Source organism: Paroedura picta, chromosome 13 (genome assembly GCF_049243985.1).
Source record: "Paroedura picta isolate Pp20150507F chromosome 13, Ppicta_v3.0, whole genome shotgun sequence".
NCBI lineage: Eukaryota > Metazoa > Chordata > Lepidosauria > Squamata > Gekkonidae > Paroedura > Paroedura picta.
The window spans coordinates 24,872,612-24,887,271 of NC_135381.1; the positions used below are offsets into that span (position 1 = coordinate 24,872,612).

At 44.2% G+C, this 14,660-nt stretch overlaps 1 protein-coding gene across 3 annotated transcripts in view; it reads left to right on the forward strand.

The window, feature by feature from the left end:
* AFF2 (ALF transcription elongation factor 2) overlaps positions 1–14,660 on the forward strand; it is a 417,511-nt gene that overhangs the window by 313,137 nt on the left and 89,714 nt on the right. The window lies entirely within an intron of this gene.

The following is a 14,660-nucleotide window of genomic DNA, read 5'->3' on the forward strand; positions in this document are numbered from 1 at the left end:
TCATGGCAGGTTGCCCCACCTCTTCCTGTACCCACATGAGGGAGCATTTGGCCCGGTGCACCTCATCCGCCCCTGATTTGTGTTCTTGCATGGAAGCTGGGGCAATGAAGTTCCCAGTGCATAAACGGTCAATAGAGGGAAAGACGGATCAAGAGGGGAAGGCAATGCAAGATACTGAGGAAGCATGAGAACATGAGTGTTCGGGTCATGTTTCAGTTTTGGGAGGCAGACACTGAGCATTTAAACTAAAATCTTCATGCAATAAAGGTAGGTTTTGAATAAGAATGTGGAGGAATGGGAGGTGCCAGCATGAAATATAAATGCATGACTAGAATTCCTTTAGGCATACTTCTGGAGGAATTCATTCAGAGAAAGAAGAACAAGACTACTGCCATAGCTGGATCCACACATTGTTGGATATTGCATGACCATAATTGTTCACCTCCTGGAGTTTCCTGCCTGATTCCTCCTGAAGAAACTCTGCTTGCACTGTCAGTACTCAACATCATAGGAGTATCATGTCCATGTGATTTTGTTTTAATGCCACCAGCATCGTAAGATCCAGTATGGGGATCCTGGTACGCTTGGGCGGCCTCCCAAGGGGGGAATTAGTGGAAAACTGCAGCCTTATATATGAATACCGGCACCTTATCTTTTTAACAAAATAAGCACTATGGGCATGTAACAGAAATGCGCTTGAGGAGGATTACACTCAGTGGCATGTTTAGATCAGATTGCTTGTTTACACATATGTAAAAGCGATCCAGGAATAAAAAACACCTGTGACAAGGGCGGGCATCCTCCTTCCTGTGGTTGCTGGGCTGCCGGCCCTGTGGCGGCATGGGCTGGGGCACAGTGGGTGGCATGGTGGGCGGGTGTTGCGCTCGTGGCCCCGGACACCACCGTGGAATCTGCTCTCCCCACAAGCTGGTGGGCTAACAGGTGCACAGCCATTCGGTCTGGGGTGAGGCGGGAGGAGTCCTGGCAGGTGGGCGAAAGCCACAGAGGTAGGGGGTCTTCGATGGTGGCGTGAGGTGGCCTTGTTCGAAGGTGAGGCGGGGCAGGAGCAGCGTCCCCGGCTTCCAGGCAGGGCCCGGGGCCGAAGGAGCCAGAGCATGTCACGGTCAGCCTCTGGAGGCGGGTGCTCCAAGGGCCAGCCCAATCCGGTCCGGTTTGGCCCGTGCTGCGCAGACTCCAGATGTGGTCCCAGACAGCATTCCGCTCACATTGGCTTTTCACAAATATTAAGAGAACAATGATAAGGATTGGTGTTTGATTGTGGATGCTATCTTTGCATCTAGAGTCAGAAAATGGTTACACAGATGAAGCTGCTTTAAGAAAAAAAGAATTAGGCAGCTGGTCAACCAGATCTCCCCAAGTTCATGTATAATTTATATACCCTGTTGCTTTTCAGTTAGAGTTCTTTTGGAATATGCTCATGGATTTTGCTTCAGTTCCCTCCCATGGGTTTAAATTAGGCATATTAATTACATTCTGTTCAGGATTTTTATACATTGTATTAGTTTACCCACCTGGACAAACTTGAAGTTTGCCTTTAAAGTTGGTCTGCAGAGTGCAAGGTAAGCCTCCTTAATGAAGTTGTTTCTAGCAGGAGCCATAAGCATCTCTCCCTGTCCCGATCCACTTTGTGTGTAACCTTCTTCACGGTCTTTTATTGGAGTTAGAGTTGAGGCAACCTGCTACTTTGAGTGGGATTCAACCCTCCAGGAAGTTTACGTGGACTTTTGTGCTGTTCCCCTTAGTTTTATGCAATTTGTGTAGATATTCCTGGTGCGTGGTATCAACGTGATATTTTTACTTCCTCAATTGCTCCAAACCAGATAGTAAGAAAGCACTGTGGGATCATATGTTTGTGTGTCCTCCAAAATTAAGAGAGTGCCATCTGTCGATCATCCTGTTCTTGCCTTCTCTTTGATTGAGTACTGTGTGTACCTGGAGTACTGTGTGCAATACTCCAGGTACACGCAAATGCGGGCAGGGGCTCATGGGAATTGTAGTCCATGGACATCTGGAGGGCCGCAGTTTGACTACCCCTGGACTAAGGCGTCATAATCCACATGGGTGGTTCCACGTAAAGAAAGGACAGTGTGTGTTTTATGCCATAGCCTCAGTTCACGCCACGAGGCTTAACCGGCAATATCTCACCAGAACCAAGTGTAAAACCTAGACCATGTTTTCCAGAATCCTCCTCAGGAGTTCCTTGGTGATCTCTGTGGGCACAAAAAACCTGAATACAAGGGTGGCAAGAGAGTAGATGTTTGTTTGTTTATTATTTAAACTTGTATACCGCCGTTCGCCAGGACATCTAAAGCAGTTCACAATAAAACATTAAAATCACATAAAACATTTTAAAAAATATGTATTTTTTTATAACCTCAGAAGGATTATCATTGATGTTGGGTATGGAGTTAAATGCTGTTAGAGTACTGGCAGTAAATAGAGGTTGAAAAAGAGGCAACTGTCCTTGGTAGTCAAGGAAGGCTTTTTTAGAAGAAGGGGGAGTTGAATGCTGTCACTTTTGTTGTGGTTTCAAATGACATGGAAGATCTGCCCTGTTAATGTTCTTCAACAAAGTTTAGGATCTCCTGTTTGTCACCACAAGTGAAAGACGGGCAGATTCTCCTGAGCATATGCGACTTATCACATACATTTTTAAAAACATGATTCTGTTATTAAGACATATGTGATAGCACACTTCTGCAAATGTGAATGGCTTTTGGCTAAAAGCCACGCACTAATAAGTTGAATTGAATGTAACTGCAGTTGACATCTGCTACAGTATGAAAGGGGGGGGGGATGAAAGAAAGGTTCTCAGTTGTCATTAGTGTAAAAATTTTCTTTGTCTTTACACTTTGCTGACATTGTGGCTGTCGACTAGAATCAAATTTCATTCAGTGTTAAAGAGATCGTTTAGCATGGGAGGGTTGAGTCTCAGATCAAAAGCAGGATGTTTTGCATTTATGAAATGGAAGTTCTTTAAAGCTGAAGTATCATAAATGACACCACAATTATCAATGTTTCTGACCTTCATCAGGTTAACATTGTTATGTCAACATACTGGGCGACATAGACCACGGGGATTGACTTGTAATTTCTGTTACCTTCAGATAACCCCTTAAGTTGCCATTTAGAGGACTGCTGTTTCTGAATGCTGTACATATGAAAAGGATTGATCCAGTTTGGGATCCAATAATGTAGTCCACTTCAAGCATGCCTCACCCTTGTAAGATCCTTGCTTGCAAAAGTCAGTACCTTAGGAGGCTATGAAAAGGTGGCAACTTTTCTGAATGATTCAGTATCTCAAAGGGCAGGGAACCAGAATGATTCAGTTAATAGACATTTCTATTTAAAATCTCTTGTTAAATATAAATAGGTCTTCATATCCCTATGGAACCAGTCGAGATGAATAAGCAGCTTCTGTTATCTGCTTCAGCCAGCCAAAGAGCACTTAGTGCTCTAAAATGACAGGCCTGCCTTCCTTTGTGGGTGTGTGCACATGCAATGGTAAAAAAAAAGTTCAGAGTGAAAATAACTTTTCTTTTAAGGACAGCACTGGATGCTGTGACAGACACAAGGCTGTTGCCAAACACAACAATCATGTTGCCTTTTCCTTATTCTGGCCAGTAAATAAATACAGTAGATCGGTGCTCCCCAACCACTGGGCTGTGGCCCGGTACTGGGCCATGGAGGCCTTGGTACTGGCCCGCGGCAGGGGGGGGGGTAGGGAGGCGCTGCGGCCCTATCCCCCCCCCATGGCATGTGCTCACTGCGCCAGGAGCGATCGGCCATCTCTCACCACAGCAAGGCAAGAGGTGCCTGTACCTCCCCCCTTACAGTGAGCTTCCGGCGCAGCAAGTGCTGCGCCACACTGCGGGAGGGGAGGGAGGCGTGCTTGCTGGTTTGTGGGCACCAGTGCGCCGCACCCGCACCTCCGTCTCCCCCTCCCCCAGGTCCCCAGCCTGAAAAAGGTTGGGGACCACTGCATTAGATCACTGAATGCTCATGACTGGGCAAAACCATCTTTATACTATAAGATTCCCAGCGGAAGAACACAAATTGTCAATAATCAGTACAATACTGCTTCCCCTTGTTCTTGGCGGCCAACATAACTTCGTTAAAGTTTTTCAAATCATTTTATCATGTAGTGGGCAGCAGGAGCAGCTTGCTGGTTTAAGATCGCTTGACCTCAATCAGGGCCAGAGCTTTCTCCATTCTGGCCCTCAGCTGGTGGAACGAGCTCCCAGAAGAGATCAGGGCCCTGACAGAACCTAAACAGTTCTGCAGGGCCTGCAAAAGGGAGCTCCTCCGCCAGGCATTTGGTTGAGGTCAACCCAAACCATTGCTTCCAGTGGGCCTCTAACCCCCCCCCCCCCACTCCTACTATTAGTGCTACTATTACTGCTACTAATCCGCCTAACCCACTGGGTCCCAGTAAGAGTGGAGCTGAGGCTCTTTTGCAGTTCCATCGTTCTCTAATGTTATTATTGTTTTCATGTTAAGTTTAGTGTTGTTATTATGTTATTGCTGTTATCACATGTTGTTACCACATGTTATCTGTATCCTTTTCCTGTTTCCTGTAAACCGCCCTGAGCCTTTGGGGAGGGCAGTATATAAATATAAACAAACAAACCAGAATTGAGCAACAGAAGAAAAGAAAAAAACAAGGATAAGGCTTTCAGATGGTGAGGATGAAAGTAATTATAGAAAACATGGGGATGCTTCTGAAAATCGTAGTTCCATATCAAGTTCCATATCATGAGAGGGAACCTGATAACCATCAAGTATTTAAAAGAGTGCCGTGTGGAGGATGGAATGGACTTGTTCCCTCTTGCCCCACAGGGACAGTCCAGAACCAATGGGATGAAATTAATTCAAAAGAATTTCCATCTAAATATCCGGAAGAAGTTCCTGACAATCAGAGCGGTTTTCTTAGTGGAACAGGCTTCCTCAGGAGGTGGTGGGTTCTCCATCTTTGGAAGTTTTTAAACAGAGGCTGGATAGCCATCTGACGGAGAGGCTTATTCTGTGAAGATTCAAGGGGGTGGTGGGTTAGAGTGGATGAGTGATAGGGTTGTGAGTGTCCTGCCTAGTACGTGTTGGGACTAGATGACCCAGGAGGTCCCAACTCTATGATTCTATGATTCAGGCCTGCACAGAAAGTCAAAGTATCAGTCTTTATGTATATCAGAAGCTTTCAGCAGTGAACAGATTTCCTGTGTGATGTTGTGGATTCATCTGATTAAGGGTGGATGCAAGTATTGTAGCCTCCCCTTAAAAGTGACATCACTTTCAAATCCATGTGGTCACCAGGGATTTTTTTAATCTTTTTAATTACACGTGTCACTTTATATTCCTATATAATTTTAAACAGAGGCTCGATAGCCATCTGACAGAGAGGCTGATTCTTTGAAGGCAAAGGGGTAGCAGGTTACAGTAGATGAGTGATTGGGATGTGAGTGTCCTGCATAGTGCAAGGGGTTGGACTAGATGACCCATGAGGTCCTTTCCAACTCTATGATTCTATGATTCTAAGTTACTCCTTCATTTCTGTAATGTGTAGTACAATTGACATTGTGTTCTTACGTCATTACGCTGGATATTTCCTTGTATCTATTCCAATTAATTGGCTCATGCTGGTGTGTTTTGCAGTGCAATCCTCTTAAAAGTAGAGTCAGACTGGAGTAACTCTACAGAGAATTTCACTGGCATTTAAGGGATTTTATAATCTGCCCTCTCCTCCCAATCATCAGAGAACAGTAAATACAAACCCAACAATGGAATAACATCAACAGTAGTTAAAAACTAAAAAATCAGTATAATCATTGATAACCACAAGAGCATGATGAAACAAACCATAATGAAACCACTAAAACAGACTACTCTCCTTGCACAAGGAAAAAACCCAAATTAAAAAAAAACATGAAAATATTATTTTACTTGGTGCCTTAAACTGAGAAAACTAGGCATATGGTGAATATGTGAAGTAAGGCCTTAGTTTCTCTGCTGATCACTACCTGAACTCACAATGTGAGTAGTCAGGTAGGCATTGCGGGAGAAAGAGGTTCCCTGGTCCCAAGCCATTTATCATGTTGATGGGGAAACATGGTGGTAAACTGGCTACATCAGGGGTCCCCAACCTTTTCGAGCCTGCAGGTACTTTTGAAATTCTGCTAAAGTGTGGCCAGCAAAATGGCTGCCTCAAAACAGCTGCTACAAGAGATGAAGCCAGCCAGAAAATGGCTGACACAGCTGACCATTAATCACATGGTGAAGATCCTTCTGCTGTGGTGGCGGTTGCTGCCAAAGCAGCATCTTTAAAAGTCTACTCAGCCAATCAAATCGTCAGTGACCAATCAAAAGCCTGGACCCACCAACTTTCCCAAAAACATTTGGTGGGCATCAGGAGAATAGTTGATAGGTGCCATGGTGCCCATGGACACCATGTTGAGGGTTCTGGACTACCTATTACAGGAGGTTAGAAAGGAACTAGAGACAGGGCTACAATCTGGGGAGCAGGTCTGCATGTTGGATATTCAGTAGTTCTGTCCTGAAAATAGTTACTTCTCCCTATGTGCACATATCCACAGCCACACATACTCAGCAAGCCACATGATTCACGAGAATGAATTACCACTTTCAACATGCCTTTGTTTCTTTGAGGTCACTTGCAAAATCCAAAAATGATTCTATTACTCTGACCTGTTAAAGGTGGGAAGGAATTATAAGACTTGGGGTTTTGTAAACTGCTTGCCAAGAAACATATGAACGAAACCTTTTTGATTTTATCATTCTAATCCCCCAGTACTGTTTTTTTTTAAATGTAAATTTTGACTTTAGCAAAGCTCCTACAATTCAGCTTATCCCCATGTGGCTTTATTTGTGCTTGATTGTCTCTTTAAATCTCTCTATTCTTTCTTATTTAGTCCGGACTCAACACGGCTGCTTACAGATGTACTACTTTAGGCATAAAATGATAACTTTCTCCTTTGCCTTTATTTTGGGGATTTATCATCTCAGCATATTTTAGGAGGTGCATTTTTATCAGCCTTAGACATAACCTCCATAAAGCAAATTTCATTTTTTAGGAAAGCAGTCATTGTTAGCAGAATCTAAACAGGAAAATTAGCCCTATGCTTACCCCACTGGGTATTAATATATGTGCAGCCTGTGGCAGGCAAGTTCTAATTTAAATAAGGTGACCAGAAATCTGTGGTCACAAGGCAGGACGCGCCACTGTGGCGGCAGGCAGGCCCTCCCTCCCTCCCTCCCCGACTCTTAGAAGGGCAGCGGCAGTGGCAGACGGGCCTCCCCCTCCCCCTTCCCTCTGTGACTGGCGTTAGGGTGGCGGCGGCCCGGGAGGTGGCAAGGTCTGGAGGCAGGAAGGCTGCCCAAGCAGGCGGAAACAAACCTGGCCAGGAAGCCTCGCCCCGGAGCCAGGGAACCTGCGCAGAGGCCACCTGAGCCTGGGCTGCCTATTCAGCTGCCTGCCGCGCGGCAAAAAAAAACTTAATTAATTATTTTTAATTATTTAAATATGAGAACACTGCAAGACAGACGGGAATTGCCACGGGACATGGGGCAAGTGCCCCCAAAGCAGGACAGTCCTGCCCAAGGCCGGACAGATGGTCACCTTAAATTTCACTTTGAGTGACTTTCACTCTAGGCTCTACCTGTATGTTGGCTACCCCTGGGTTAGAAATATTCCTGGAAGTTTGGGGATGGGACTTCAAAATGGTACAGTGCCTCAGAGTCTGGCCTTCAAAGTAGCCATTTCTGCCTGCAGAGCTGATCATTATAATTATAATCCAGAGCAGTGGTTCTCTACCTTCCTAATGCTGCAACATTTTAATAAAGTTCCTCATGTTTGGTGACCCCCAACCATAAAATTATTTTTATCTTTGTAATCCTTTTGTCTGGTTTTGCCTGGGGAATATGGCTGCTTTCTTGGGATGCATGTCGGCCTTAGCTCCCTCTCGCCCACATGCATGGAAAGAAGGAGGAAGGACATCTGGCTTACTCCGCCTTCTCTTCTCTGCCACGCTGCCTCCAGCCCTTGTATAAGTGGCCCACAATTTCAAGTGGAGTTAGCTTTACAGGGAAGTAGACAATAAGACTTTGGAGGAAACTAAGTGATCCACTCTTATTAGGCAATGACTTGGCCTTTCAGACAACAACAGGAACTGCAATTGCCAGCAGTAGTCCTCAAGCTTCAAAAGGGCAAAGATCACCCACCCAAGCAACCAAGAAGAGTCTGAGGCCACGTGCATTCCTTTTGAAGGGATGCATGTGAGGGGAGAGAGCTTTCCCTTCAGCCTAACTGCCTGGAGATGAGCAGACCCTACCTGGAGGCTGGCATCCCTAAGCCTCAGTGGGATACAATCCTATACAGTAACCCCTCCATAACATTTTATCAACAGTAAAAAAAATAGAGACAGAAGGGGCAGGGCGGACACCTGTGTACTGTGACTATCCCATGTGGATTAGGGCTGGGGGACATTTTGGTGTCTGTGGCCTAATTCACACAAGAAAGGAAATGACGTTGGATGCAGAACTGGGAGGAATTGGTTGCCATGTAATCTCCCTCTAAGAAGAGTCTCCAGTCTGATTTTCCCTTCACATATCCAAAGATATGGCTCTAGAAACCTCACCTGTAACCACTATGTCACAATTCCCAAAGGTCAATCCTTTCCCACACTCAATGAACATTCCAAACCACAGCTTCTTGACACCCATCTGTACACACCCATGCCCTCATTTGTCACCATGCCACCACAACCCCCCACAAAACACACATATTCAACCCCATGCCCTTACAAACTGGACCACCCCTCCCCTTTCTTTTCCCAATGCCAAGCTCTCACTATCTTAATCACTTTCTTTCTACCTCCCTCTCTCTTTGCTATTTCCCCCCTCCCCCCCGCTAGTGCCCAATGTATCAGCTACAACAGACCTTAATTCTAGTATATATATATATATATATAATGGAAAGGCAATTTCAAATTATGTCTTTAAAAAAAAGATGCATGAAAATGTTAAGCAACTTGTGATTTTTTTACATAAATGAAGATAAAAATGCATGTAATTTTTCTTTCCGTTTAGGGTCAATTAATATGGAAGAAAGAGGAGAAAGTAGCTAAATGTTTCAGAGGATAATAGCGCTGCAAGGTTAATTTTGCTTCATGCAGCATTTCCAACAATTGAATTGCCTCTTATCCTCCCTCTAGGGCTAGTCCTGTGCTTGCAATAATTGAGGCTGATTTTATTGGAAAATCACCTCTGGATGAGAAACATACTCTAGAGAAAACATTGTATGGGTACAAATAGGCTTTTTGGTGCCAGAGCCATGTTGGTCTGGCCAGCATAGCTATACTTCCCAATCTGTCTGAGCATTCATGCAACAAATTCATTAGCAACCCTTCTGGCAGGATAGAAGAACAGCCATATTTGGAACATTTACTTCTGAGTTGTTTTTATTTTCCCCCTCTCAGAACTTGTCAGATAAGAGTTCAGTAATCTAACTCAGCTTCCTGATGACAGCATTTTCATTTTTTCTCCTATTAATACTATTTATAATATCAGGAAAGTCACAAACATATGGGCAGGTGGGTCATACCAGATTGTTTTACATTAAATGGTGTGATGTAAGGCAGCTAACAGAGCAAACAAGAGACATGAGTCCTAGGGATCTACGTAGCCCCCAAGGCCACTTCAGGCTGGGGGGCAAGGTAAGCCTTGTCTTGCACCATGCCACGCTTCCAATCTGGATTGAAGCTCTGTTAGTTCTTTCACTCCGGTCGTCTGACAGTCACCATCAAAGTCCGGATGGAAGAACCCCAACTGTACATGCGTAATCAAGGGTTGCCAGGTTCTCCAGACACCAGACAGGGATGCGGGAGTAGTGTTGCCGGCTCCATTGGGAAAATCCCGGAAAGTGGGGGGTGCTTGGTAATATATATATATTAATTTCAACATAAGTACAATTTGTCAGGTACCCCCAGATGTCCCTCCAAAAGTGGGACAACAATCTGGTCACCTTATTGTAGCTGTGGGTTTTCCCCTCCCTGTCGCATGTCAAGGTCCTGTTGAGTCATTTAATTTTCAACTTACTGATGTAATGTTTATTCAAGTATTGGCTCACCCATCAGGTCTTGCTGGTTGGCAAGCTTTTTAATTATGGGAGTGGGCTATCTTGACAGTGTCATGTATTATCTAAGGGACCTATATTCAGACCAGGGAGTACTGCACAGGGAGTACTGTTGCATGTCAAGAGGAAAGAATGCTTATTGTCGAACAGGGTGCCTTTGGTCTCTGGCAGAGCAGGGACTACATCTAGATGTTGCTTTCCCCATTTTTTTGTCTTTTCTGACTGTGTGACCTGATTTTAGGATGTACCTCTCTCCCCCCAAAAAACCCTTACAAACTGTAAGAACACCACAAATTAATGCAATGTCATCCGTAATAGGCATCAGTGACATTGGGGGGCTTGGGGGTAAAATTAAATGATTAGAAGCTAAATCTACTATTAAATCTGTGGGTTCAGTGAACACAGACTCCAATTTTTCAGAGCAGGTCTTTTTATTTAGCAACTCCAGAAACAAACTCCAAATACTGAACAGAGAAAACAGGCAAATTCATGCACTTTTATACCTTTCAGACAGTCCACTGCTGCCTCTGATTGGCCCTAAGCAAAGCAATCCGATTGGCCCTAAGCAGAGCAATCCGATTGCCTGCAAAGCCTAGCCCGAGCAAAGTCAGAGTCCAGTCCGCGTTGTTAGGAATTAAACAAGCACAGTGCAGGGCAAGGCAAGACAAAGAAAAGTCAAAACAGAGCCAAGGTCAAAGTCCAGATAGCAGGTATTCAAACAAAGCCAGTCCACTTTACCAAATGTGTCATCAAAACCGATGCTGGGAGTCAGAGGAGCCAAGGGAAGCCACAGATAGCCAGTTCAATGTACCAGAAGCGTAGTCAAACTGATGCCAGGGGCCAAAAGGAGCCAGAAGATTGCAGGAGTTCAAACCAGTCCAGAGGGTAGCTGCATAAATTGCATCCACACTGAAGGCTGCTGCTGCTTCTCCTAAATGCAGCCCAGCTAATTAGCTGCACCTGGGGAATGACTCACTCACTCCCCAGGAGTGATTCCAGCTGGGCCCCATCTATGTTGACAGCTTGCCTGCAGCCTCTGGCTTCTTCAGCGTCCTGCTAGCCCCACCCTTCTGCTCTGTCTGTATCACTCGGGAAATCGTCTGATTCAGAGCTAGAATCCCTCATCACCCAAGATGCCTCTTGTGCAGTGCCTGGCCGACTCATGCTGCCTTCCCCGACTGCACTCTCAGAGATCCCTGTCTCTTCTGTCAGAGCTGACTCAGCTGCTGGCTCCAGTTGCCCTGGCAACTCCTGTGAGACAGGAGGAGGCAGCGGGGGCGTGACAAGACCCTTCTCCCCCCCCCCCGTTCAACAGGAGTGCCAGAAGTGACCATTTCCAGAAAGTTTTTGAAGTCAGCGGGTTGTGAGACTGTTGGAGCCAGCAAAGCTCCTGCTTTTACATTTCAAGGGGAGCACCGGATCCCACTGCCCGGAGAGGGAAAAGGAAGGTGGAGATCAGAGTGACCCGGGGGGAGGGGGGAAGGCAGTGATCAGTGCAACAATGTTTTTGACACCTCTACAAGGGGCAAGCAGAGCCTGCCCTGAAAAGGAAAAAAACAGAAAGGAGGGGGGGGACAGGGGCACCTGACAATGGGGCTGTCATCTGGCTCGCTGTCATCAGGTTTGGCTGCTGCGTTGGTGAGTTGAGGGGGGGCCGTGTTGAGGGCAGGAAGGTGGTCCCACAACTGGTCAGTGTGGCGATGTAGCAGGTTTCCATCCTCGGTCTGTACTTCATATGACACCGGTCTGGTTTTCTGTAGAATCATAGCCGGAATCCAGTGGGGACCCCCCACGTGGTTGCGGATGTAGACCTTGGTTCCACTATATGACAATGAAGGTTTGTTGTTATTATTATTATTAAGATTACTTTGAATTATTTACGGGTGTGGCTAAAGATGTCGTCCTGAGAGGGTGGCAGGGCATCTGCTCTGCTATCTCTGAAGCCTGACAGGGGTCAATTGTGCAAGCAATTGGCAGAAAAGAGGAGGGGTACGCAAACCCCACCTCACCTTTCTACCCAGGAAGTTCTTGGGGCCGTCTCCAATCCTTTAGGGAGTATATCTCCCTGGATTATAGGCTGTCAGCGTTCCAGGTCCAGAGGACGACTGCCATTTTCTACCTCGGACTTTCTTTTCTTTCTTTAATCTTAAAGTATCTGCTTCAACCCTACATGATGATTTACCACAAATGAACGCTTTGAACTGAGGGGAGGACATCGGCTGAGTTCCAAAACATCATTTACTGCAAGTATCTCTCGCTTTTTTTTTTCTCCGTCTCTCTTCCTGCATCAAAGCCCTTTGTTTCCCCCCTCCTCTTACTCTGCTCTGCCTGAAGCCACCTCGTTAAGAGGCAGGCTAATTCTCCTAACTAAGCAGAAGGAGGACTCAAATCAACTCGAATTAATTGGCAAAAGCTCTTATTGTAATTGTTTTGGTTTTCGAAGATAAGATAAGCTGTGAATGGGAAAATCTCACGAGAACTCTGTGCCAGCACGAGAATCTCTGCCTTCAATACGTCACATGCCTGTGCCGGAACATTAGAGGATAAAACAGAGGACCTCTACTGGCCACTTGTAAAATTGTTTGGGGCCGGTTTTTTTTAAAGTCAAAATCATGTCTATGTTAAAAAGATTGGCTCATCTAATAGAGATACAAACCCAAGATTACAAAGTATTTTTAGATGGATTGATCAAAAATATCTCCAAGGAGATCCAAGATGGCAAGGAAGAAGTCTTCAATAGGAATGATGGATCAATAACAGTGACTGATGACAGCTTTAAACAAGGTGGAAAACCAACAGCAGAAGAGAAATCTGAAATTCATATCTTCAAGGAGATCCAAGATGCCAAGGAAGACGTCTTTAACAGGAATAATGGATCAATAACAGTGGCTGATGACAGCTCTAAACAAGGTGGAAAACCAACAGTAGAAGAGAAATCTGAAATTCTGGAGACGGAAAATGGGATGCCGGAGTTCTGCAGCCCAGATAAGGACACCCTTTTTAAAAAGACATACAGCCATCTCAAAGCAACAGTGTACAAAAATCAATCAAAAGAAATATGGATCTGCAGTGAAAGTAACCGATTTAAAGGATCTCTCTGGGGGGAAAATTGTATTGATACTGGAGTCCAGGAGGTGCAACGGCCTCAAGATTTATCGATGCATATTCTGCGGGAAAGAGTACAACTGCACTTTCTACGCCAAAGGCCAATGGGACAGAATATAATTTTACGGGAACGACAAGATGTAGCAAGCCTCGAGATGAGACCCCCTTAAGAAGACCGAAAGCTCATATTGTTTTATGTTTAATGTTATACTGTATTCTATATTTCCATTTTTATGAAAAAGGGGAAGCAGTGTCTCTTTCTCTCTTGTTTTTTTTTTTGTCTCTTTTCTTTTGTAGGCATATAGGTAATATAATCATTAGTGCTGAAAATGTAAAATGGGGTTCCCCCCCCTTATTTTTTCTTTCTTCTATTAGGGTATTGTCCTAGGACTAAAGCCTACACTGACTTGTAGAAAATGTTTAATGTTAAGCTTTCAACTTAAATCCGAAAATATATCTGTCAGGATGGTTCTTAGAATGGGTCAAGCATAAATTGTTTTGTAGATGTATCAGAACCAAGGATAAGGAGAAGCTATAGAAGACTGAAAGCTTATATTGTTCTATGTTTAATGTTAAGCATTTAATCTAAACCTGGAAATCTTATTATTCTCTGTATTAACAACATATACTGTATCCTACATTGCTATTTTTATGAAAAAGGGGAAGCAGTAAAAAAAAAAAAAAAAAAAAAAAAAAAAAGATTACTTTGAATTATTTATTATTAAGTGTTCAGCACAAACATTTGTGAAATTTCTTTTCCAAGAATTGCTTCATGAGATGATCTTATATAAACATCTTGTCTATTCACATATCACAAAACTATCAATACATACATACAAACGTCAGGTGTTTGTCCAACTTTTGAGGAACTAGATTTGTCTTGAATTACATTCTATTCCTGTTTTGGGCTACATTTCTGTTGTAATATGTTGACTTTGGTTTGGATTGCCTTCTGGATATGTTTTTTTTTTCAAGCTGCTTTTGAAAACTAAAACTGCTGGTATTTTAATTACACTGCTGGTACTTTTACTGCTGCTAGTTAGTTTTATTGAGTTACTTTATTTTTTGTATGATGAATCTTTTTAATTCAATTTGCAATCTGAGCTAAAACATTGAGGAAAGTAGAGTAATGTGTTTTAATTAAATGAATTAGACAAATTTCAAGAATACCAAGCAAGCATTTTGATGTGCATCTGGATGTCTTAGTATGAACTATAGATGCTGACATCTAATGCTGGACCATGGCATTGGTGTTTTCTCTTGGAATAAGCCTTTATAGGCATCAGTAAAGGTAAAGGTGTCCCCTGTGCAAGCACCAAGTCATGTCTGCCCCTTGGGGTGATGCCCTCTAGTGTTTTCTTGGCACACCAAATACAGGATGGTTTGCCAT